Consider the following 27,060-nt stretch of genomic DNA (forward strand, 5'->3'; position numbering starts at 1 on the left):
CTCTCTTATGCTACAGATCTCTACTTGAAAGCTTTTTCCATTAGCATCTTCCTCAGCCTCACTAGAAGACAGCTGGCCTGCATCATTCAGAAAAAGCAGAGAGCAGCACTTGCTTGGACAAACTTCAACCCATTCAGCCAACATCCCGCTGCTTCCCTTGTCTTGCTGAGAGTGGAATCCTGGAGAGAAGCAGTGACTGGGTGTCCTCTACATGAAGAACAGTCGTGTTTGTGTGCCACAATATAAGAAAAATGTTAAGCCATTACTGAGCATCCAAAGGAGGGTGACAAGGAAGGTAAGGGGGCTTGAGGTGAAGCAGTATGAGGAGCAGCTGAGCTCACTTGGTCTGTTCAGCCTGGAGGAGACTGAGGGGAGACCTCATTGCAGTCATTAACTTCCTTATGAGGCAAAGAGGAAGGGAAAAGACAGATCTCTTCTCTGTGGTGACCAGTGACAGGACCCAAGGGAATGGCCTGAAGTTGTGCCAGGGGAGGTTTAGATTGGGTATTAGGAAAAGATTCTTGCCCAGTGGGGAGCTGGACACTGGAACAGGCTCCCCAGGGAAGTGGTCACAGCATGAAGCCTGACAGAGTTCAGAAAGCACTTGAACAATATTCTCAGGCACATGGTGTGGCTCTTTGGGAAGATGCTGTGCAGGGCCAGGAGCTGAACTCGATGATCCTTGTGGGCCCCTTCCTACGCAGCATATTCTGTGATTCTGTTTTGATCAAAACATATGGTCTCAGAGATGCAGTTTTTATGATGTAGCCATTTTCCTGCTTGAGACCTAGTAGGACCCCGAGGATGTTCCACTATGTGGTTGCATACAAAATGCTATAAATAAAACCATTTTACTCTTAAACCCAAAGACCTGGCTAATATGAATTGCATTAAATAGCTCAGCTGTGCCACTTGAAGTGATACACATTTAAACCTTCTTCATGGGGGGACCTGAGTACTTTTAGCAGGATATTGAAAAGGGCTCTCAACTGCTATTATCAGTACAATTTTACGGACATAACAGGCTACATGACCCAAACAATCCTCTTCATAGTGAAGTGTCTACCTCCTCTACCTCCTTGTTGTATTCTTATGCTGATGAGCTTTTTTTTTTACTGTCCTACTAAAAAAAAAAAAAAAAAAAAAAAAAAAAAAAAATTAGCTTTATTTAGTAGAAAATATCTCAAAAATGTTCCTCTTGTCTAGGCATTTTGTCTTGTTCTTAGAAGTCTGTACTCAAGAAATTCAGACTGCATTGTCCTCTTAAATCTGAATTATTTCAAAATAATTTAATTGGTGACAACTGCTTTGTACAGTCAGACATTTGGAAATAACCAAAATTACAATTAAATTTTGCCCAGCATGAACAATTTCTGTATGTATCCATAATCAAAATATAGATTACCTACTGTGAAAACTCAGCATGTGCTGAAATATTTAGGTTCTATTAGGAAGCATATTGAAAAAACTGTCCCTAATGTATCATGGCTGTGGAGGACAGGTTATCAGGGAGAGCACAAAAATTTCAGTAGACTGCTGCTTCTGATGATGCACTTTTTTGTTCTCCATTCAGAAATACAGGAAGTACAGAAACTGTGTTGTATTTGGGCAACTAATTTTGGGCATCCTGAGTAGCCTCAAGAGCAGCAGCACAAAGTCCTGGAGATGAAACAAAAACTGAGGGATACAGGACTCCAAGGCAGTATTTCAGAGTAGCTGGATATGCAACAACAGACCCATGGTCATGTTTTGGTTTACGACACATCCTTGATGGCAAATCCAACACCAAGCAGGCTCACCAAGATCCAAGTTTTCATGCAAGAGAGAAAGAGGGGAGTGGAAGGCTGCAATGGCTCCTGTTAGCATTTCTGAATAAGATGGCTTAGTACACTTGAACAAGATTGACACAAGGATTATTCTTAAATGTCTGTTTGATCCACATTGACTTGTGCATTGTGGATGATGGCTGCATATATATTTTATATAATTCAGGATATTAGTTCTTAGTACCAAACACTTCACTATCAATAAACCTCTGATTTTTAATGAGAGTACTGTACTTTGCCTGCATGTCTGTGTCCACTGGACAGTATCTCTCTTTTCTCCTCTCAAGTAAATTACTATCAAACAATCAAAAGACAAGGGGAACCTCACAACTGAGATGGAAAATGTTTTAAACACAAGCTTTTGTTTCATTTAATCTCATTGCTTACAAAATCTGTCTGACTAAGCATTGGTGTCAGCCACACACCCCACGGACCTCAGTGAAGAGCAGATGTTAAAAGAACATGACCAAATGTACTGCATGCTGATGAGACAGGATGGGAATGTGGAAGAAGTTTGCACACACAGATCTCCAAGTGTCAGCAGACTGAAATGAGAGCAGGGAGGCAAGAGAAGCCATTTTCCCAGTTCTAAAAGAAAGACAGTTCTCTCCCAGCTCAGGAGGAAGTGGAGGCTGGTAATGTGTTTTCAGATCCAATGTCTCCCCCACAGCAAAGTTTATCCCTTCTGTCAAATATCCCAAAAGCTAGAGACATTCAGGTACAATTACCCTGAGTGGGTATTTTAGCTGGGTCAGCTGTGATACCACAGATCCTTGTAAGGGATATCAGCAAGCCTCCTTCAGCAGAGTGAGAGTCAAAAGGATCTGTTAACTATGCTTCTAGCAAAAATCAGAGTCATCTCCTCTGTTAATGGCCCTGTTGCATTTGTGACGTCAAGACTACGCTTTCTCAGGAACTGATTCTGGCAGACACGTACTTGGTCCAGAACTAAACTGTGCATTCTGCTGATACCTCCTCTGATTGATGTTATCACATCCTTTAACCCTGCAAATTCTCTGGAGGACACAGTGATATGGACATGGCAAATGGACAGCAGTAGGAATCCACCATCTCCTTCCATCATTTTACCTGTGTGTGCTTGCATGTACAACCCATATGTGAAATCACTGTTACTCTGCAGTGGCCAGAGACCTATTTGGGGCCTGATATTTTTCTCCAGCTGCACACCCAGTAGCTTTGTATGCCCATCTTTCATTTTTAGCCTGTGCATCTCAGCATGTCAGCAGCTCAGTGTGGTGTTTCACAGAGCACAGTGTCACACACCGTGTCACACACAGGCTGCAGGGTGAGGACCTGCCTGCCAGCACTGCGGGGCAGGAGCAGAGACAAGGTTCCTGTGGACAAAGCCCTCTTGTCCCACCTGAAAAGGCCTGGACTCTCTGGTCTTGTTTCTGGCCTTTTTTCAGCCTTTCTAGCAAAGAAACCACAAAATGACATCCTGGAGCTCCACTGGTAATGTGGCTTATTTGTCCTATCTAATGAATCCTTATCTAGTCTAGTGGCCATCCTCTGATGAGCTCTGGATTGTCATGGAAAAGACAAGAGTTCAGCAGCACATACAAATCCACACATAGTGCTGTTCAAAGTTGGACTACAGAAAAATTAATGGGCCACCCAAAAATTAATGTCACTGCATTAAAAGAGAGCTGGCAGATTACACTCTGTGTAATTACAGAGCAAAAGAGCCATGAGGGTCACTGCATTTTTTTGGTCAAGGTTGTGTCAACAGGGGTTAATGGAAGCTGTTGACTCTTTCAGTCTCTGAGGCTGTCACAAATTGCAAAGTTTGAGAAAAGCTTTTTACTCTGTTGTTCCACACTGCTATTAACCAAAGTCTTGGTTTTGTCAAGAATTTGTGTACCAGTATGTATGTCTTTTTCATCACCACTATTTTGCTAAGTGCTAAAAGAAGTAGGCTTTTCTGTTGCTATTAAATGTGTTATTTTTCTGTCAAATTGCTTTTTAGATTCATGACTCAGGTATAATTTTGATGACAATGATGGTCCGTTTTGAACTCCATGTACCATTCTTCTCACCACAGCTATAATTCTATTAAATCAAGTACAGACTGATTATTCTACAAATAACAAGACATATCCTAGATGAAAATTGCTCTTCAATACAAAATATTTTTTTTTTATTTGCAGTGAGGAGAAACTGTCAAATATATCATTTTAATTTTTTTAATATTGCATTATTTTCAGTGCAACATCATGAATACCAATGGCTCTTTAGAGCATGATTAACTTTAATTGAAAAGCATATTAACGTTACTGCAGAAATCTTGCTTAATCATTTCCCAGAAAAAAAATTCACTTCATGAAAATATTTTAACAAACATAAATTTTAACACACAGAAATGGCTGTTGCTACTGTCAATAATGGTTTATGTCTAAATGGCATTTGTGGACAGTTACACCTCCTTGAGTGGTTTGTGGGCTTGGCCTGAGATGTTCAGAATTAAGCTGGTTTGTACATTGTGTAAGGATAGCACAGAAGCATTGAAAGGAACAGCTTGCCTACAAATGAGTTTCTCAAGCCAGATCTATGCCTCTGACCTGGCCACTAGCCCAAAGGTTTGGCTCACTAACTTCTCTTTTGTTATAAGGCAAGGATCAGATCTCACTCATTAGGAAGAACAGCTTTCAGCACGTGCCTCTCAAAGTCCTACACAACAAAGTCCTGGTAGTGTGCCCTCGCAGTCTCACACTTTCCTGGAAGGATCTGCAGCACAGAGAGGACAAATCTCTGGTCAACTCTCTGTCAGCATCCAGCTGGGTGCAGGCTTCAGCTGCTACGTGACCCTCAGCTTTATCCTGCTGCCCAAATATGAGTCCATTGACCATGAGATCACAAGTCAGGTGAATGCCTGTGCAGGAGGCATGTGACACAAGCCTGCTGCAGCCAAGAACAAAAGTTCAGCCAGAACAGCCCCTGAACTCCCTTCCCTACTGAGTGATGCATTGCTAGGACCAGCCGCAGCACAGCCTCTGTCCTACTTCCTCACAGCAAACAGGGCAAGTCAGAAAATCCCATCTGGCACATCACAGTGGCCACAGATGAGGATGATCTCCATGTGCTTCTGTTTTACCTTCAGGGCAATAAAACAGAAGTGGATATCCCCCTGAGATTTCTGAGCCAAATCTCCAGTAATAGAGCATGCACAAAGGTTTATTGACTGGGGCTGAGGAAAGGAGTACAAAACTGATTACATTGTGCTCTGGGAAGTGGTAACGTGGTAAGTATGAACAGCTCTATTCTATTGACCTCAGACACTCAAAAGTAGACAGGCATAATAATCATCAGCAGGGGTAGCATGACTGTAAAAGAGAGGAGGGATGAGGCCTGACAAAGTATTGTGTTCTTCTGATATATGATCACGGAGATTAGCATGAAAATCTCTGGATAGTTAAGGCTGATAGCTGCTGGGAACTGTTCCTTACCAAACAGACATGACTCTCCTAAGAAACCAGACAGTTTATATTGCATGAGCCACTGGAAGACACAGAGATGAAAAAGAAAAAGAAAGTAATCTGGGAACCTTGAGCATTGTATGCTGAATGTCTGGCACTCCAGACCACTTGCAAATATCCCTAAGGACTAGTGAGAATAAATCATTTTGCACTGATCTTAGTGAAGTAAGGCCATCTCTGAGGGTCTACAATTAAGTAATTCTTGCAGTACTAGTGTTAAAACATGAAGAAAAGCTATGGGGATAAAATTTTTTCTACTAATGGAGGATTTCAGATGTATATTACAGAGAGCAATGGTTAGAGTTCTGGACTAATTCACAGATGTGAAGACTGCAGTTGACTGCTACGGAAGTCAGCATGCTAGCTCTTAAATAAGCCTGTGTCCAAATTGTGAACCACTGTTGGTGATCCTGGAGTCTTTGAGGCCAAGGAGAAAGACTCATATATGCACCCAATACAAGCAGATCCAAAGACACTAAACAGGAGTTCTCACCCTTGCACTTCATATTTTCCATTTCTCTGTCTTTCGTGACAAGAGACATTCTCACTTTATCTATGAGTAATATCCATGCAACATACTGAAGGGTAAAATCTCCAGTATAAGATCAGGAGGTCTTTTCCAAAGGGTGAGTCATTATGCTTTAGTTCCTATTCTCATTGGCTTGCTGAATCCAAAGATATATCAGAAGAATTTTTTTAAAAGGCAGAAGCCTGATCTTTAAAATACATTTTTCCATAAGCTGTTAAATGTCTCGGCATAAGAGAAGCACAAACCGTCCCCCCCTGCAGTCTGTTGTAGATCAGGTACAGTTTCACAAAATAAAATTGTTCTACAGAGTTGAACAACATACCCACTTTAGCTTGTTTATCTGCTTTAAATGCAGATAGCTTGTGTTATCTGCTTTAAATGAAGATAACACTATAAACACCAGGAAAATTAGGCTTTACTTGCCAAGTCAGAGTTTCTTTAACAGAGATTGTGATGGACAGAATGTTCAAGCTGACCATCTAAATTCTGTATTGCTTTAAATCTTACACATACTACCCAGGGGGAAAAAAGGTCTTTGGAGATATTAGTTACTCAGTTATTGTTCAGCTTAAATTAATTGTCAATTAACATTTGTTTACTTCCATTCATAATACAAATAGCAGGAGAAATGCAGAACCTACAACATACCTAGGCAAAACCTTCTACTACAGTAGAAGTTTTCAACTTTTTTACCACAGTCCTACACAAAGTAAGTTGTTCATAATAAAAAGTTTTAAATTTAAAAAAAAAAAAGTTTTAACTCTCACCAGGTGAAAATACAGGCAGGTGTACTATGTGGTTTATATGCCTGAGGTTCTCCTTGTAAAAGGTACATGTTACTTGTAAGAATTCATAACTATTTGCTCCAATATCTTAATAAAACTAATTTTGTCATTGAGATAATAACTGTAGGACTGCATTGTTTACTCCTCACAGGTATGGGGCAGAGAAAGGACTCCTGTTATTTCCAGCAAAATTATTAGAGGACTCCTTTTAAAAGTAATTGCAAAGAGAGCAGAAGTAAAGCGGTTGGGAGGACGTGGGAATGAACTGACGAGAGTCCACAGGTACCAAAGAGAGCGACTTCAACCTCAATTATGAACAAAAATAGCAGACTAGTCAGGAGGAGAATTTCAAAGACACAATCAATAGTGAGTCTGGAGTCGTAGACTGTATTGATTTTTTGATGCACTCAAAGTTAGCCCTTGCAAAGCAGGCTGTCTAGCCTATGGGGAAACTAAAGAACAGGTGGGGCTTCACCCTGCCTCTCTCTTCTCAATGCAGGGACCCAGCAATAAACTCCAAAACTTTCTGCTGACACCAAGGTCTCAGAAGAAGCTGTAGCTGCCGACCTAGGAATCAAACACTTTCATACTTACTGCTTCATTCATCTCCAGGTGCCTGTTGACCACATTTTGGAAACGTGGTACTAGAAGTTCTTGCAGCGACTGAATTGGAAACCCGAGTCTGTTTTCCTGATCTTTCTACTACAGTTACCTGCTTGCACAGATATATCAACCAAACAGAGGATGTCCTTCTAAAGACCAGTCAAGGCAGACGGATTTTGTACCATGTAATTGCAGACAGGAAGGTATCTTAGAGGTTGCTCAGTTCTTCTTTTGTTGGAAAATTCCAATCAGGACTTGCAGGTGCCCTTTCAACAGTTCTTTCTTGAAATTTAGTACATTCTTGGGAAAAAATTAGCATATTCACATACACATTACCTCTGAAATGTTTTCTTTGAACTGGCACATTTACATGAGTATACTAGTCAGCAGTAAACAAAATATATCTTAAGGAAACATCAGTTTCTTTTTCACCAACAGTTTGAGGGTTAATTGCTGCTTCAGCTGGGCTGGAGACCAGCTGTAATTTAAATAGAGCACTAGCCAGAGTTCCAGAAGGAAAAAAAAAAGCCATGGATCTCAGTTTCAGGCATATAGAGGCATTTGCAGCCTGCAAAATAGGCAATCCTCAGCTACACTGCCCTAGGAACAAGGGTATATGGCAAGGACATAAGGTCCCATCTGCCCATTGTGCTCTATTCTCTACCTGCCACCTCAAGTAAAATTAGCCTGGGATATTGTATCATCTCCCAACCTTTAATCAATATTCTAAACACTTATGGTTTTATTTGGTGGTGAGTATGCCTCAGGTGTATTTTCTAGCTTTGATCTTTTCTTGGGCTGAGATGGAGAACAAGAGCCAAACTTCAGCAGAAGTCAAGACTGACATTGTGAATAAGACATTGGCAAGAAAGAAAAGAGTTTTTTTTTTCCTTCATTCCCTGCTCTCTGTTTCATCTACTCCCTTAACTCATCAGCAATTACTAGCAGCATGTTGTATTTACATTTTCTCTCTTGGAGGGAAGTAAAATTTACATAAGTTGAAGCTGCCTTATAGATTTGGCTGTTCATCACACGAGCATTGCATATTTCCTTTCATTGCTGTCCAGTAAATATTTTATGCTTTTCTGACCTAGCAAGCAGTTTTCTAGAGCACACTGTGGGCAATGCTAGTCAATTTTGCAAAGCTGTGAAACATCTGGTATGGCTGTAACATGCTGGCAGTGCTACTCAGCTCTCAAGGAGAATTTTTTTTCCCCATGTGCCAAACTGGAGTTGCTGTGAGCTTTGGTAAGACTGAGGCTTTCCCTAGCAGGTCATGAAATGAGTCACCAGGCCTAAATGAACCTTTGCATTACATAGATCACATGTTTAGGAGTCTCACTGAATACATTTTCACATCCAGGAAAAAAAAGCAAGGATGAAATTTTGGTGATTCTGTTAGCCATAGACATGATTTTCCTTGAATTCAGCCTCACCTGCAGTCCTCCCTTCTCACTGAAGAGATCCCATTCCTCCCTGGCAGAAAGAATACATCTAAATTAATCTCTGTGATACCTCTAAAGACACACCTCTTCTGTCATGTCTGAGGCACTTAGCCCCTTACAATCTTACGAGCAACATTTCAAGAGGGTTGATCCCTGTGCTTCACACAGCCAGACCCCACACACAAGCAGCACTGTGGCTTCTCACTTGCATTCCAAGTTTCTGCATTAAGTGAGAGCTAAGGATGTGGGCAACAACATCCAGTCATAGAACAGGAAAAAATAGGAGACTTTGCAAAGCGTTTAGAGTCTTCTTGGTTTCCTGTGACAGTGCCACTATTTGGTGCTAGAAAAAAAGGCCTTTTTTCAGGTCTCTTGAGAGCTTAGCTAATCTTTCCAACAGCTCAAAGCCTGAAAACATAAAAGCAGCCCAGGCTTTCAGCACATGAGGAGCCAGAAGACAGCAGCCTGGTCACCTTCAATGGAATGCCACACCTTAGAAGGATTTACAAAACCAGCAAAAGCTTTGAGTAAGGCCAGCTCTGTAAAGAGCAACAGCAGATTCATTAAATCTTCTGCTCTTTCCAGCTCACCACCAAGCAGATCTTGGGCAGAGAGCTCCCTGAGAATGAGAAAGCTCTCATTTTCATATGAGAAAGACAGTTTATATAAGCACCACCTCTGCTAATACTTGATGCTTTCAAGCCCAGTAGTGATGAATAGCAAAAAAGGAGCAAAAGCATGGGGACAAACCATCACTGCCTGTTCATTGCAGCCTGGTAGGGAAAAGTCTACCCTATGAATCCAGTGAGTTGTTTCTCCCTTATATTGCCCTGTCACAGTCTGTATATTACAGGTGTTTTCAGTGCTGCTGGACTAGCCAAGACAGATAAGAGATGAAAGGAGTACCATGCGTCTCTTAGTGCTTAATAAGTAAGATGAAAACTAGGAACAGCACATGTCACCTGATTCCAAGTGTCCTTACATCCTTGGTTTGCTGTGACCTGTGACTTTGACTTGGTTTCTATCGTTTCATCAGAAAAATTCTTTAATTTCTCCCACTCTGGAAGTGGGGCTGGGATGTGGGAATATGACTTCCTTGAGGAAAGGTGGTAGCTCAGACCTAGATTTTAAGGTCAACCCCACATCCTCCTACTTCTTGTGCTTCAGTAAGGTCACTGCCCTTATATTGCACAATATCCCACCTCTCAGCCAGACTTGAGACAAAGGAGAAAACATCTCCAAATAATAAGCATCAGGCATTTTATCTGACTCTTCTAGAGCCTTAGCTATGTTCTCAGCCACAAAAATTAATCTGCAGTTGTCACTGCATACCAGAACCTGGGCTAGCTCCAGTGGAGCAGCGAGTGTGGGAAACTGCCTGGGCTGGGGTGAGGGCAAAGACAGAATTTTACCAAAGCTCTGTTCAGAGAGCTGGTGCTCCTACACAGCAGGGCAGGGACTGGGCAGGGAATAAGGAGGTCATGAAGTTCCAACAAACTTTAATGGAGTCAGAAGGGTCAGGAACAAGGAGACCTCCCTGCACAGGGGTTTTAGGATATAGCAAAAGGGCAGTGGACACAAATGGATAACCAATAGAGCAACACTAGAGGTGGAGTTTTGGGGTAGCGACAAACCGGAATAGGGGAAGGAGAAATACCTTGGTTGGGGATTGGTCCAGGTAATGAATGCCAGGGAATGCCTAGATAGGCAGGAAAGAAGGGGCAGGGTTGCCTTGATAGGAGAGAAAGGTCCGAAACAAGGGGAGGGGATACTTTGAGGGACAGCTGGAAACGAGGGCACAACTTATGAGGAAACCAACTTGGGGAAAACATGGGGGATAACAAAACAGACCATTTAACAACCAGCAGAACAAAATAAACATAAAACATGAACCACAACGTGCAGTAAAGATCATGGCCTAGCATTCTGCTCTGCTTTACTGCCAATTTCCACCCAGGACCCTTCCATTAATACTGGTGCTCACTGCCCATCCAGCCAGCTTGGACACAAGGAGGCCTTGCAGGAATATAGAAAGGTAAAAGATTATAGAAAGTGCAGAAAGGCCCCAGAAAGTAGACATAAAGCTGAGAAAGGCTGGGAAATTTCAAAACCCTCTAATGGGAGCTAGGAAAATAAGAACCAAGTGAATACATTTATATTTATCATAAGGAATAAGAAAGAACAAAGACTTATTGATAGTTGGAGATGTGAAAAGTCCTAGATATATGCTTTGCAAAGATAGAAAAAGTTTCAGTCTTATATAATGAATTATTGTGTATTGTTTCAGGTTCACAAAAGTGCTTTTGTTAATGTTTAACCCACATGGGTCCTTTTCTTATTGGTTAGAGTATAATGACTCTGCACCTTTTATTTTATGCTATTGGTTCAAAGAATATGTAGAAAAAGTCTTTGCATAATTTGCCATCTTGTCTTTGATCTGCATTTGCATGGATGTTGTTATTTTCTCTGTGTCTCTTGCTTTTTTGCTTGTACTATACAGACAGATAACAAATCCTAAGTCTGCAACCAGTCAGGGTCCCATCCTATTTGTGACACACAGACCGATCCAGCAGAAGCATCCACTGTCAAACATGTGGCTGGGTTCTCTTCTGCTCAGTCTGAGCCTGTTCAGAGCAGTATCTGGCCATAGCCTGTATGCCCCAAGTCATTCAACAGCCACTGCACAGAAAATTACAGCTTAAAAGCACAGTCTTCAGGCATAAATCCTTGGGCTTTTCCCAAATGCTTCTCATCTGCTTCTTATCAGGCCCAAGCCTAAATAGAAAACAGGCACTAAGACTACCCCGTTCCTGTTATAAAGCTCTCTCCATTACACAGAGATGCTTTTGGTGTCTCTGATATTTATTATCTGTCACCAAAGTTGTCACCTTTGTGCACAGCACCCCAGCCAAAGCTGTATTTACAGCCACTTCTAAAAGGATTCTGCAGGCTTGTTTTAGTTCTCTCCCCTAGCTTTAGACCTATTTCACAGTTTCAGCCTTCACACCTGAATGTTAGTATGTTCCTATGGAGTCAAAGCAAAAGAGAAAAATAGATGTTAAACCATCAATACCCAGAGGTTAACTTAACTTGAATTCACATGTACGCAATGACATTTTGGGCTGAAAAAAATGGATCTGTGAGTTTTCCTAAATACATTACATCATTTTCTAGGTTAAGAAAATTGCATTAATTCCTATTTGCAAAGTGTAGAAGACTGCTAACATGAGCAGGTTGTGAATTCAGTTGCCAAGACAAGGAACAAATATAAGAAGGTAGGTCTGCAAGTATGAAGTTTAGTACAAGTCTGTGTGGAATTTATGGACAAATCTGCGACACAAAACCATTTTACAAATTTGAGCTGGACTTACACTCTTATTTAAAATAGAGTTTTACAAATCCTTTTCTTAAGCTATAATTTGTATTTAATCTTGAAAGGTACCTCTTTATTCCTGGATAAAAATTCTTTTAAATAGATGCCATGGACAATTAAATCTGAATTTTTAACTCCCATTTTATTTATCAAAAAATGAAATGCTTTGGAAATGTGAAACACTTATCTGGATTTGTCTCACCCAACAATTCTGTTTCCATTTCCTCATCATTTTACTCAGCTGGAGCTTTCAATTTTCTTCTGTAGAGATAAAAGATCACCTGGCTTCCTGTAGCTACCTGTATTGACTCTTGTTTGCTAGCAGGCAGAACAACAGAAGGGCAGTCAGAAAAATAGATTCCCCCTCATCAATGTAACCCCACAAGGCTTAGCCCTGTTTACTTCCAGAAATAAATTAAATATTTCTAACAATTGCATTAATAACAGAAAGCTGCAAGATAAGAGCCACATCCTCTGCATTAGTCTTGCAGGAATACTTCAGCAGGAAAGGGATATTCCCTCTATAATTTCCAGCATGAAAAGTGGGCTCATTGGTAAAGCTCAGTGAAGATTTGGAGCAAACCCCAGCTCAACCCTCAAACCACAAGGCTTTAATGTTGATGAAGCAGTCCTGATGGTTTCTGAAATCTCAAGGGATAATGGCTTTTTGGAGTTAGTAAAGGAGAATGATTTGCCTCCAAGCATTGGGTAGAGGGTGCAATAAATTAGTTAAATGTACAGTAAGGGGATTTCATGGAAGATTAGCTGTAAAAACAAAGTCACATGTTTGTCTTGAGGAAAGAAGTACCTGAAGGGGTAAATATTTGTCTTTTTATATCTCTCTTCCTCTGTCTAGATTTTTATCTTACATAAATGAGCACTATGTACAAAAATACTTTGTGAATAATGTTTATAGACAATAACTGTGTAGAGATAGGGGAGATAGAAATGCCAAGATCAGTCTTCATGTCAGCCAGCATCACAGGCCCCTGCTCCTGATGATGTACAGCATGAGCAGCATCTGCATCTGCAACTCTTCACCAGAATGGCATCAGAGAATCAAAGCAGGATTTGAACTTGCTGGATTGTCTCCATTTCCCCATCCCTAGCCTCTGCTTCATTGGAGGAGTTTGACATAAGGTGTACCTAGTAAATGACCAACAGGGTGTGAAGCAGAAGAAATATCTGGTAAGATGGACTTCCTTCTGTGGTAAACTCCCTTACCTTACCTATCTTTAAAAAGGATGATTCACTACCTTCAGTGAAGCTACAGGAGCATAAAATAGCATAAATCTTTTCCTGACTGATTTTCTTTATTCTCAAAGCTTTTGCCATTATGGAACAAATAATGAAATTCTTTAAGAGGGCCTTTAAGAGCACATGGCATTAAAAAGAGTAAGAATTTGTTCTTGTGTCAATGGAAGACAGGGTAAAAGGGCATTTCTTGTAAGATATTACTTGTACTGAGTTGGGTTTATCCAAAATAAAACTCTCTTGAAATGTTTCTTTAATTACTTGAAATTATTTTTTCCCCAAGTGGTTATAAAGAGAAACATGGCATTATATAAACCTGTATGAAATGCAGAGATTCAAAAATCCCTCCCACCAGAAAGTCAATTATTCTAAACTGCTCTCATCTTCTATAAATAGCTAATTCTTTTGCAGTGTGTTTTGCCTATAAATCTCAAAGAACATCTATAAGCATGAGACCCTATTCTCAGCCAGGTGATATTTGTCAACTCATGGAATGTAGTGCAATAACTTACAGCAGATGACAGCTGCAGGAATTTACTGATTTGTCTATGTAAAAATGATAAGTACCTTATCATCTTCTCTTCGGGCTGAGGCATCATCAGGACCTCTCCCTGGTAAGAAGTAATTCAAGATCTAAGCCATCAACAGAAAAAACACAGTACAAACATTTGGGTGCTGAGCAGCACCCATCCAAATGTTTCTTAGGGCTTTTACTAGATGTTTTATAGAGGTCTCTCCCCATTAAATATGCCACAAGAGTTTACATGTTCTCTGCACAAAAAAGACTTCTTATTTAGGCAATTCTTCCTGCTAATTACTTCCAGCAATTATGTTAATATACATGGACACAGATATAAAAAGAATCAAAATGTGATGTTATCTTCCCATATATTTAAAATTTCACTTTTCAGCTAAAGAAAGGAGAGGTAAACAAGAAGTCCAGAAAAAACAACCAAGGGGTCATCAAGTATAATATATCAAATGTAATGAACACAGCATAAGACAGTTGAGGCAGCTATATGTTTGAAAATACAAGCCATCCAAATGGAAAACATTAACTATTTAAATTCTCTTTAACTACCTTTGCTTCTGCTTTTCTCTGCTATTTCAAGTCATGGTTTGGAGCTTTAACAAAAAAGGGTTAAATCAGCCTGTTTCTGATGTAAAGAGTAGGTTGAAGTAATGATAGCAGACAGGAAAAATGTCTTCTGTTCCCTAGCATTGTTGTGCCAAATATAGACACCATGTGTTACATTCCAGCCCAAGTGACCCCAAAGCAGCTTCTTCCAAAAATCCCTTTTGCTTTGGAGAATCAACACCTAAACACACAGCCAACTGAGAGAGTATAGAATTTCAATTCCATTGAATATAGCGAATAACTGCCTACCTAAATCATTCTTCTCTGAAGGAAGTCTGTTGAGAAAATGAGGTGCACACTGTGTTGGAAAGTTTTTTTAAAAAATTGCAATGTGTTTTTATCTTTCAAAAGAAAAAAAACCTACATTTATTTTTAAAAGTCAGAAACAAAATGTCACTTCATTTTTCTCTCAAATATAAAATAAATAACAGCTTAGTAATAAGCTCTCAGAGGATAAAAACATTTTCACTGAAATGTTTACTAGCATAGGGAGTGAAATTTTTGTTTAACTGATAATTCAGGAACAGCATGCTCCTGGAAAGTTCAAAGAACATAACAGTCAAGCAAGAGGTGGTAGGTTGTTTCTGAACTCATAAAGAAGTATTCACACATATAAACAAGCTTGGAAAGATACTGGAGGCTGTCTGTCCCCTGGTTTTGAATAACTGCAGGTCCATACTCACGCTGCCATCAGTCTGTATGGAATCTTCAAAGAGTTAAATGCTTTTGTTATTCAAAATATAGTGCAATAGAACATGAAAGAGCATTGTTTTTTCTTCACTAGTTCACAAGACAGATTGACACTTATTGACCTACAGCAGGTTTTTACAGCTGTAAAAATTTGATACTTTTCAGTGCAAAAGATATTTTGGGGTACATTTTAAAAACTGACATCTCTGTCTTTCCTTGGATTGTATCTAACTGACAAAAAAGCCCACATACCGAGCCTGATTGTGAGGAGAAATAATACAAATTAATAGGAGAAGGCTTGGGTAGGCTTAATACAATACTTGTAAACATTTACAAAATTTACAGAGATTCTCAGTTTTGATGGAACAAAGTTCAGATCAACTCCCTGGTAACTTCTAGGGTGGAAGAGAAGAGGAAGAGAAAGCAAAACCAAAATTGAGATCCTCTTATAATTGAAAACACATTAAAACAAACAAAAAGCTTGTTTGTTTTTAACATGCTTACAAAATCCTCATTTGATGCACAAATCCAAATTCAGAATCCTCCTAAGCTATTCCAAAATGGAGCTGATTCTTCCACCCCCATCTCATCTACAATTAGTCAATCACAGGATCAGGAAACTTTACATGTTTTATATCTACCTTGTAACACAGACATCTCTCTGGCTTGTTACACCTGAAATTTGTGAAATTTGTGTCACTAAAAAAATATTGAGTTTTAGCTCTCAGGTAGCATAAATTGATAAAACTTTTCATGTCAATCCATTGATTTTTTTTTTTCCCTAGAATAGCTGATCCTTACAGCTGATCCTTACTTTGCCACAGTGATATGGGAATAAAGGAGTCTCATTTTTTTTGCAAATTGTATTTAGATTTAGAGGCATGGAGTTCTATTCAGGGCATAGGGATTATTCTCATTCATACAGCAGGCTTGGCTTCTGAAGTGGTAAACAAGCTTCACAGCCAAGGTAAAGATATTTCCTGCTCTAGTTTGGTTCTCCTTCTGGTGTGTTTTATCTTGCAACTGTAAAAAATGGGGAATAAGCCTACTAGGTACTATTTTTTATGTTTAATCATAATTATTACAAGAAAAGTTAGATTATACCTGGACAAAAGGACACAAAACCGTTTTTCTTTCTAGCAGGATGAAACTTGAAAATTCTAGTTCTGTAGTTAAAAGATGGAATTTATTTCAGGATGAGATAAGAATTAGCAGGATCTAGAGCATTAATAGGGCACACACTTCTGATTTTTCATTCATGCAGATACCTTCAAGGCAGCTGGGAGCTGGCATTTCCTGAGATATTTTGAGAGACCATGAAAGCACATTGTTTTTCTTGCCATGACAGCAAAGCACTGTTCACAGCCTTTATTTGATCTTCAAGCAGGGAGGAAAAAAACACAGTCCAATCTCTAAGCATAGAATCGCTTCTTTTAAAGGTGTAGGATTCAACAAGTCCCCAGTTATAGTAGCTGAATGGAAGTGACATGTTCCTCTGGTCAGGCTGCCGCTCTGGAATTTCGGGTATCGAGTTTGGTTGACAACAATTTTTGGTGCTGTCTATTCTCAGACCAGGGGCTTAACCAGGCATCACCCCATCAGCAGCAATCAATCCATCACAGGCCAATAAGAACAGAAAAAGGGTTGTACTACAGAACTAGATTTATTAAAAGCTCTACCATTTATAACACCAGGAAAAACAATAGTGCCAGCTTGCAGCAGTTGAAAATAAGCTGCAGTGACCATTGTCTCAAAGATAATAAAAAACAAGGTAATCAATGAGACAGAAAAAGAGTGGAAAGCCCTGCTCTGAGAAGCCATAAACACTACAGTTAGTACTATATTTACTCAGAACACCTGCTGAGATTAATTACAGGTGAAAGTCTGATATAACCTGTTGTATTGCAGATCACATTCCCAAAAAAGATATGTGCCTTCTCTAAACAGTAATTCTGTATGTTATATGTGGTAGCGGCTCTAATCACATTAATAAGATTTATTCACATGGTTTCCTAGAATGGGAAATAGGCTGGGATCACAGTATGAAATCCAGTTTCTTGGCTAGAGAGGTGAGCTCTTTCACACAGGAGCAGAGCCGCAATGTGAAAATCTGTAATTGTTTAATCTCCACTCAAATCATCACCAGTATCTCGGCATACCCTTGATCTTCCTTGCTGGAATGCTGGGATGAGTGCCAGGTGCCTGAGCCAGGGACTTTGGCAAAAGCAATGTGAATGTGACCAACATCCCAAAGCATCGAGGCTAAATCTTGAACATGTTGCTTGCAAAGTAATCCCACTGATAGAGGGAATCTGCTTATACAGAAGAAGCACTTCTTTCTCTTTTTATAGAAATTTCTGCAATTTTGTCTTGACATTCAAAAGGCAGAGGACAGTCTTTCATCTTCGTTCAGAGACTGAAGTCTTTTCATGACATCAAGCTACCATTACAATAAAAGTGGCATGATATAAAAATACATGTATGCTATTTCCAATGGAGAGTTTCTCATGAGCCCTCCAGGATATTAAATGGCATACCAAATCTTGCTGAACTAAGCATTACCCTGACTTCTTTGGAAAAACCTGTTTTCTTCTGGAATCTTATACTTTCATTCCAACTATGGATTCAAAACCATAGATATTTTAAATATCTCCTGAGCCATCATAGGTATATTTTTTCCTATAGCTTTTAATAAAAAAGAACCAGAACCATCAAACACAAAGAATTTTCTCCCCAAGTTGTCAGTTCTCTTTCAGTTTGAGGCCTCTGCCTCAAACCTCACTCTATCTACAGGCAGTAATTTCCAGTTCTCAGACACATAATGCAAATAATTTTGTAGGGACAAGATTCCACTTGTTGTTTGGGTTTGGGTTTTTTGTTGGTTTTTTTTTTGTTCCCTCAGGAGATATCCAAGCTATACTCTGACTTTCTTCCTTCCTTCTAAGGAGCAAATTTATTCCCTGTGACAAGAGGTGGCTTGAGAGGAGTGGACATCCCTGGAGATGGAAAGCTTTCACATCTCCCAAGGCTGTACTGCACCTTCTTGCCTGGAGCTCCTGGCAGTGAATCTGACATACACAATCACCATTTGAGGGAGAGGGAATCACACTGTCAGTAGGGGAAAAGCCAGCTGGCTGGCTGGCTGTGGAGTCGTGGACATTGGACCTCAGCAGAAAAACTGTCCTGCTGTTAGAACACTGAAATTTAAGCGGAAATGCTCTTTCCACATAATGCAAAATTTAACTCTTAAATGTTTTGATAGCTCTTGAGAGCCATCTGTCTTGAAGACATTCTGGATAGTCACTGAGTAGAATAAAGACACAAGACATAGCACTGATCTGTTCACATTTCACTTTTAGCTGTTGGATTTCCTTACTTTACAATTCACTTCTGCTGTTTGTATTATTCAAATAGACATGACTGACTGCTTTGACAGGCCTACCTATGGGAACATGTTATTGCAGATTTCCTTCACTGTTTTACATTAGAACCCTTCATGTTCTACAATGAAAGGTTTGAGGGCTACAACTCTACACCAACAGCTTCCTCAAACTAAACAGAAAACCAAGTGAAGTAGGAGAGAAAGTAATTTCCCACAGTTATGCTCAAGGTATGGACTGCAGCTCAGACCCTTCCAGCCTCATCTGACTTGTCAGACCACATGCATTTTCCCACAGGAAAACAAGGAAAACAGACTGAGCAGAAAACTAAAGATCTAATGTTTTACAGGAATATAATTGAGAAAGAAAACTACACCTGCTGCAATCAATGGGAGCTTCTCCAACCACTTCAGTCAGCTCTGGGAAGGGTTAGGCCAAGAGGACAAAGAGTAGAAACTGAGGCACAGAAAGTTCTACCCAAATAAGAGGAAGAGAGAATAAGGAAGAACTTCTTTACTGGGCAGGTGGCCATACACTGGTTGCCCAGAGAGTATTGGGCACTGGAGATATTCAAGGATTGTCTGGGTGAAATCCTGTGCCATGTGCTCTAGGGTGGTGCAGCTGACACAGGGAGGTTGGACCAGATGACCCACTGTGCTCCCTTCCAACCTGACCCATTCTGTAGTTCTGTTAACTCAAAGTGAAAGATCTGCTGTATTCCCTCTGGCACCAGGGAAGAAACACACAATCTGCTGCTTCCTAAACCCTCATTTTATGCACTACATGGGTTTGCTGTGTTTATGCTTTTGCTGTCTCAGAAATGTCAAGCTCATCAAGAATTTGTAAAGCCTCATCACCTGGATGTGTGTGATTACATGGGAAACTCAGCTCACCCAGCTTCTAGACAGCACAACAGCAGGCACAAAACACAACTCAAAACCCAGCCAGCCTCACACTACTCATATTAACATCTACATTGGTTGGACTTGACGATCTGAAAGGTCTTTTCCAACTCAATAGATTCTGTGATTCCACGATTGAAACTTAAAGCCTCTACAATGACATTTGAATCCTGCCAGTGTCTGTGTGAGGATCTGAAGGGTACCACTGGGCCTGTCTGATGTTGCCTGGCTACCCAGGGCTCCTCCTGGCTGCCCATGAGTGCTGATGCTGTTGTTCCTGTCAGGACCCAGCCCTACAGCCCTTGAGGGCACTCAGCTCCCACCATGCCCAGATAATCTGCACAGGTAAGCAGGATGATTGTCTCCTTGCTCCACCAGTCTGGCATTTGTGACACCTGAATTCTGTGCTGACCCAGCTCCTGAGCAGCCCGTGACATGCCCCTGCATGGGGGAAGATGGAGGAAAACAGCTTGGCTGCCTAGTCTCCTCTCCAAAATATTCCAAGTCGGGAAGAGACAGGCATTAATTATTACCAGCTCTCTCCTCTGGAGCAGACGGAGCAAACTGCTCTTATCTTGCAACTGTGAGTCACCCCTTTGGATGGTGGCACAGGGAAGACAGGGGTGATGATGCAATTCCTAACTCTCTCAGGTTCCCCATCTGCCAAGGAGGAAATGCAGACTGTACCGCCAGGCAAAGCTTACAGACCATTTGTTCAGGAAGGTATCATGAGGGCAGTGGGCACAGATCTGGGGCTGAGCAGCCAAAAAAGTAGAAGACAGATGAGCACTGGGAGAGCAGACAGACCTAGAGCTCTCCCATACAGTACTGGGGATACAAGAGTAATCTCTGCCTGCTTAGGGTAAGGCACTCAAATATCATCCCAACTCTCCTTTCTCCCCAGTTTCTTTGGCTGTGGAAAGAACATAAATAAATCAAGGGCATATTCTTCCCTGAAAATTCTTTCAAGGGCATTTTGTCTTCCAGACACAGAGAAGAAGAAACGTAATCATAAAAAGTTGGAGCTCTACTATTTTCATAAGCTGTGTTTAAAGGCCCAAGTCCCTGGAACATCCCACTCCTGTTACTGGCAGCTAAAGTCCTGTATCTCTCAAGTATATCCTGCTTTTCCCAGGATGTTTTTCTAGATATGCACTTTTGTAGGCCTGAGAGATGAGAAGTCTGTCCAAGGAATTCAGGAATTTCTTTTAAGTTCTTGCCATTCCTGCTCCAGCGTCCTAACTTAACTAACATCTTTGGCTAGGAATATATGACAGTAAAATCAGAAGAAGAACAAAAGAAATCACTCTTCCCAGCACCTTGGATTTCTCTTCCAAAATAATAAGTCTGTATTTGCAACAGAACCCTCAGAGTTTACACAGTCAATAGATAACTGAAGTAAATAATTATTTGAACTTTTTGGAGTAATTTATTTAAATAGTCCATCTATTTAAAGAGCCCATCTGTTATTTAAATTATCTAAAACCATTTGTTATTAAAAAAAAATTGAACATACGTGACTTTAATTTTTGTTTGGGATTTAATCAACTCTCCCAACCTTGTGAAGAATATTTTAAATAAAACTTATTTTTGTAAATAGAGATTTTAATGAAGTATTACTAGCTGCCTGTCTAATTCTCTTAATAATCAGAGACAGGGTTCTGTGTCACAACTCAGAAAAGCTAGACAAAAATTGGTCTAAATTACTCTTCAAAGCAGCCCTGAAGTATCTTCAGAATCTGCTAAGCATGTCTGAGTTCATTTCAGGAAGATGTCAAGGTAATCTGTGTAGTGAAAAGAATAATGTAGTGAAATCTATGTGGTGAAAAGAATTTGACAGATCAAAATACAAGATGGAGAAAAAAAATGTCCCTGAATGCTGTCTGTGTCCTGAGCTGTGACCCTCAACACCAGTAATCAGAATAATAGGCCATAACAGGGCTGTAGGTGACACAATAATACCTAATTTTATACTTCTGCCTTGTTTCCTGGCAAAATGTACCAGAGCTTCACAGGTAGTGAGCTCTTTCCACACCTGGTCACCAGGCCATGCTCTGAAGTGCTTTTTGCTGCTGTATTTCATGTGGGGATCTCCAGTCATGTCACTTCTGTCCAGACTTAGGAACACATTATCCTGTACAGCTTGCTGTATCCTGCCAGCCTGTTCTCTGGTGCTGGCACTTCCACTTATCTTTCTTTCTACCTGATTCTGCTCACATTGAACGAGACTCTCAGATCCAAATGTTGTCATGCATCCATGAGATCAAGTGGTAGATCTCCATTTTACTATGGCACACAGTGCTCCTAACCCTTCCCAAACTTTGTAAATGCTGTTATCAGCAGTTTTATTCTCATTCTTATCCCCTTGTATTGCTCTAGCTTTTATTACAACAGGCTTGAGGAAGCCAAGTGACTCCCCTCTCCATTTATATATTGGGAAAAATCATAGCAGTATATTTTATGGGATCAGTTAACCAAAGAAGATTGTGTGAACCTCTCAATACGTGGGTCACCTACAGGGTTTGAGTTTTCTGCATGCATCTAGAGGGTTTAAACTGTTATTTCTGATTGTTGCTGCCCATCTGCTGCTATTGCATTTCCCCAGCCATATTGAACCATAGAGTTCTCTGTTGCACAGCAAGCCAACCTCTCAGTGGAGTTCCAAAACTGGGAGGTCCAGGGACATTTTAGAACTTTGGGTAGAAGGTACACAGATTTACCAAAAGGCCATGTTTCAGTATGCTACCTTCTGGGACACCATTACCTAAATATATTGCACAGTGTACAGTGCATAGTGGCAATGCCATACCATAAAATGCCAAACTTCAGGTATTTTAGGTGTCTTCAAGTCACTCATATAGGCCCAGGGGACCTGACAAAGGGCAACAAACATTTTTCTACATCTTTGAGGACACACATCCCTCTAAAGCACCACTGGATGCCAGTTTTGAAGGGACAGAACCCTATAGACACAGACTCAAAGCTGTGTTTCTTCAATAAGATGTGATTCAAGTCTTGAGTACTAGAATCAAATTAGCCCAGAATGCTCAACTGTGGTCATTCCCCATCCACCTCATCTAGACAAGATGAAATCCTGCATTGTCTAGTTTATATTATTAATCCATGAAAACCACCGTGAGAGCCCCTCCTGAACAAACCTTCCTGGTGTCCCTGCTGTCTATTTGCACCCACTTTGGTGTGGCAGTGGCTGCACTACCTCCCAGTTCCTGAATGTTCTCTGTTGATCCACTGAGCCTTCTTGGTGCTTGGCTATTCAAGCTTTATTCAAATACCATCATACTTTATGCCACTTGACTTGCCTCATTTTTTTTTTTTTCTTGATCTCATGGATGCATGACAGTATCTGGATCTGAGAGTTTCTTTCTATGTGAGCAGAGCCAGGTAGAAAGAAAAATAAGTGGAAGTGCCAGCACCAGAGAACAGACATGTATTCAATCTGTTTTTCATCCACTTCATTTTGTTCATTGTCAAGTTAAGTGTGCCTTTTGACAACAGTGGCTACAGGTATCTCAAATAATCCCTGTATTTTCCATTCTGCATATTTCATGTTCAGAAAGGCTGTGCTAGAACCAACTGAACAATTTCACTATCTCTGTGTCCTCTTCTGTACAGTAGCAAAAACCAGGTGACTGTAAGAATAGAAAAATAGATCAGGCCCTACAGCTTACTGCCCTTCAGTGGTTCCCCAGTTTCCAACAGTTTACAGACCAGACAAAACATAAACTACAGCCAATGACTACTTAATAACCCTCTAAAAATTTGTTTTTCTTGACCTGCCCAATATTCTTTTTGAAACCACATACATTTCCCGCATTCTTGACATCCTGCAGATGTCCACACCCAACTGCAAACTAAATGGAGAACCATCTGCTTCACTTGTTTTAGAGCTGGTAGAAAATACTTTCATATCATTGCACTAGATTCTTCACTAGAAAAGACAGTGAGCAGTCAACTCCTATTCATCTTCTGTAGCCAACCATTTATTGCTTTCCCCTAGTTTCATCTAATATTTCAACAAAGTCTTAGTACAGTTTTCAGTTAGTTTGGGTCATCACAGTTTCTGTGATTTTACTATTTTTCCCCCACTTCTTGCCACTATCTGTGAAGTACAGTTGAAGCAGAATGCATAGAATCAGAGCAAAAATTAATACCATGGAACAGTTGTCAATAACCTAAACTATGCTAATGCACAGATATGATCTTCAGCATTAAATACTGCATATGCAAAGAGAAGCAGAAAACACTAGAATTTTTCTTTCTGCAAAGAGAAGCAGAAAATATTAGAATTTTTCTTTCTGCACAGCTGTTTCAGGCTGTGGGTGGACAGTCTGAATTCTGATTTCTGATTCTCTGAAATCCTCCTCCCCTGTGACAATGTCATCTATAGAAAGTACCAAAACTGGGGCCAGACCTCATCCATTGCTGGAAATGGGCATGCCTGCAGCAGGGTGTGCCTGCATCCCTGAGTTTCTCGTGGAGCACTATCATAGATGAATGGGTTTCTGCTTGCCACATAACAGACAATGCTAGTGAAACAAAGCAAATGGAGCTGTTGAGAAATTTTCTGAAGCAGGCAGAAAGCATCAGGCTTGGAAAGCAAAGCACCTTCAGTTCCTCAACAATTTACCTCAAAAGGATTTGTTTGACATGGGGCAGCCAGAATACTTAAACTACTTTCCCTTGTTCTTTTCCCTACATATGCACTGGGTTTCATAAGAAAAGTGAAACAGTGTGGTGGTCACTCTCTAAACTTTTGAACTCATTTATAGGATTTAAGTTATAGCTCACACCAAGATACCAGATAGTAATTTTAATATACTGCTTATGAGGTTACTTAAATGACATTTCCACTGACAAGACACTGTTACATCCTCATTACAACCTTGTTCCTCAAGTTATTAATAGTTACCAAAGGCGTAGAGCATGTAGTTATGGAAAACCTTTCAAAGCTGAGGAAATAATGATGCTTTTATTCAGTAATAAAATTAATAGAATTATAAAATTAGACTTTTGCATTATTCAGGTTATTCCTAATATACCTTGGTCATTCTTAGCCACCTGTAAAAAGAGAGGGCTGCAGCTTAATTGGAAAGTTTTCTCCTTCTATTTCTCTCTTTGTGTATTTGCAGTGTATGCAAATGTGCCCTACTAAACAGAGATTAAACTTACTTTTAGTAATGGCAAAATACAGAAGTATGAAATTAGTACTTGCTTTAGATTTTATGTCACACTAGAAAATTCCCTTCTTAGAGCCATAAGGAAGAGACTGAGAAGAAAACAATTCTTCAATGAGCAAAGTGAGAAACTCAATTGGAGATAAATCTGCCCAGACTTTCCAAGAACAGAAATATTTATTATTAAGTTGGAAAAGCAGCACAAGAAATGATTCCCAGAGAAAGGAGCTTGGAGAGGGAGAAAAAGCCCAAGGAATGGTATATGTACTCCCAAAGAAGCATTGACTGCTCAGAGTAATGCTCAGCAGCTCAAGAGGTGTTTCCCAGTTACTTTCAGGAGTGATGGTGGAAGAAAACATTCACAAGCCAAATGTTTTTATCGCTGTAACAGTTTGTGACTTAGCACTTAAGGTCTTCTACTCATCTTGAGGCCACCAAAACAATACAGAAATTTATCTGACTCCTTTTTTCTCTCAGATTTGGAGAAACATGTTCAGATATACAGAAAAAATTGCTCGCCTGATGCAGTCTTGCAAAGCCAGAGGAGTGATTTCAGCTAGCATCTATATTGAGGAAGCCACATGAGCCTAGCAGCTGCTAACATGCTGGGATTTGGTGTGAAGCTGTCAAAGTGTTCACAAAACCTGGTATCTTTACATACTGAACAACCAAATTATGGTCAACACACTTTTTTCACTGTTTCTCGCAGGACCAAGCAATTACTCCTCCTTTAAAGAACGGAATTTTCTGAAGTGCACAGATCCCAAGCAGTTTACACACTGAGAGAAGCTTGTGTTAAGAGATAGAAATTGAGCCACCCTTTCTTCCTTATTGCAATTTCTTAATCTTTTCAGAAAAATTCAACCCACTAAAAGAGACACCTGAGGTACACTTACGTGGCAGATGTCCTGATTCCTTAAGCAGACAAGGATTCACCTAGCTGTCTGTCTCAAATTATTCCAGCCACGGGCAGATCCAATATCTAAAATTTCTACAGGTTTCTTGAAAATTAGTCGGTTTTTGGGGAGTTGAAAATTAGAGCTCCCATTGCTGTAAAACCAGAGGCATAATTCTAGGAATTTTTTGTCCTGTGAGTCAGCCCATCAGCCTGTGTTGGTTTGCCAGCCAGCCAGGACAACAGGAGTTTCCACTATCCCTGCTGGACCAAAAAGATCATTCTTGCTCTCAGAAAAAAACAATAAATCACACTGGCACAGAAGTTTGGATATATTTCATCTTAAAGACCTAGAAGGGAAGGAAAGACGTGCGGCTAATTAGAAAATGACAATTACTAACCTGAGCACACTGATAGGTTCTGCAATCTCTTGCTATCAAATGGTTTGGCTGCCTTTGTGAAAAAACAGCTCTGCTATGGTACAGGCTTTTTACTTGGGCCTGCCAGTTAGAAGCTGGATGAAAAGGGCTGGGATAAGCCCCATGTGATATTTTCAGCCACACAATCTTCACCTCTCGGCTTGGGAGCTACATTGATCCTTGCCTGAGCTGCTAGGCAGGTGTGATTGTGCCCTGACCTTTATCTGCCTGGTCCTGACCATGGGTTTGGCTAGATTTGAGACCTCCTAGTCACTGTAGTGAATTTGTCTGGCCATCAATGGTTTCTTGTGGCTCTCTAGTTATTGTTCTCCTTCTTCAGGTGCTCCCTGTCAGGGACATCCCTGCCTGTGTTGTGCTGTGCTTGCCCTTAGCTCCTGGACTTCCTTCCCATGTGAAACCATCCCCCTCTTGCTGCTCTTTCAACAACAAAAGAGCAAGAGGCATAGTGAAAATCTCCCCTTCTCACCTCTTTTATAGTTTCATTTCACCAAAGAAAATAAAGGTCTTCTGAAAGGTGGAGAAGTGTCTCGTATCCTCCTCACGTCAGTCTCTGGTTTTCTCTGAAGCATACTAGTCATTTTGTGTTTATACAGTAGAAAATTTATTCACTTGAAAAAATCTTAATGTCCCTAGAAATATAGAATAAAATGGGGAAAACAAAATTGCTTTCATGATGTTTACAGCTGAAACCACAAGCTGGGTGTAAGTGGGGTTCATTGCTTAAGGATTCAGTGAGTTTAAAAAGTTGGCACATATTTAAAGGAAGAATAGTTAGGTGTTTGCCTGAGACTAAATGGAAAAACTCCATCATGTTCATGGGCTTTCCTGACCAAAAAATAGCAGGAAGATGGGAGTTCTCAAGGAAAAAATCAGATATTTCCTCAGCTTTGTACATGATTAGAGACAGGCTGCTCAGCTGGGCGGGGGTGGGGGGGGCCTTAATCTGAGGTAGCAGTGATAACACCTACATTCCTGTATTATTATTCTTAGATTTGCAACTGAAAAATTGAATTGGTCTGCAGAGAGAAGACAGATCTAGTAAAACTAAATCAATTACAGTTAAAAAAAGAACAAAACAAAACAATTTTTTGTGCTAAATCGTTATTGCAGT

The 27,060-nt window shown here is 40.3% G+C and overlaps 1 long non-coding RNA gene across 1 annotated transcript in view; it reads right to left on the reverse strand.

Annotated features, from left to right (window-relative positions):
* Positions 1 to 27,060, reverse strand: part of LOC146763913 (uncharacterized) — a 63,682-nt gene continuing 36,622 nt past the window's right edge. The window contains exon 2 of the long non-coding RNA XR_014951285.1: positions 1 to 27,060. This exon is cut by the window's right edge and continues 5,576 nt beyond it. This is a non-coding gene — a long non-coding RNA (uncharacterized LOC146763913).

This window comes from Lonchura striata, chromosome Z, assembly GCF_050655825.1.
Source record: "Lonchura striata isolate lonStrDom1 chromosome Z, ASM5065582v1, whole genome shotgun sequence".
In the NCBI taxonomy this organism is placed as follows: domain Eukaryota; kingdom Metazoa; phylum Chordata; class Aves; order Passeriformes; family Estrildidae; genus Lonchura; species Lonchura striata.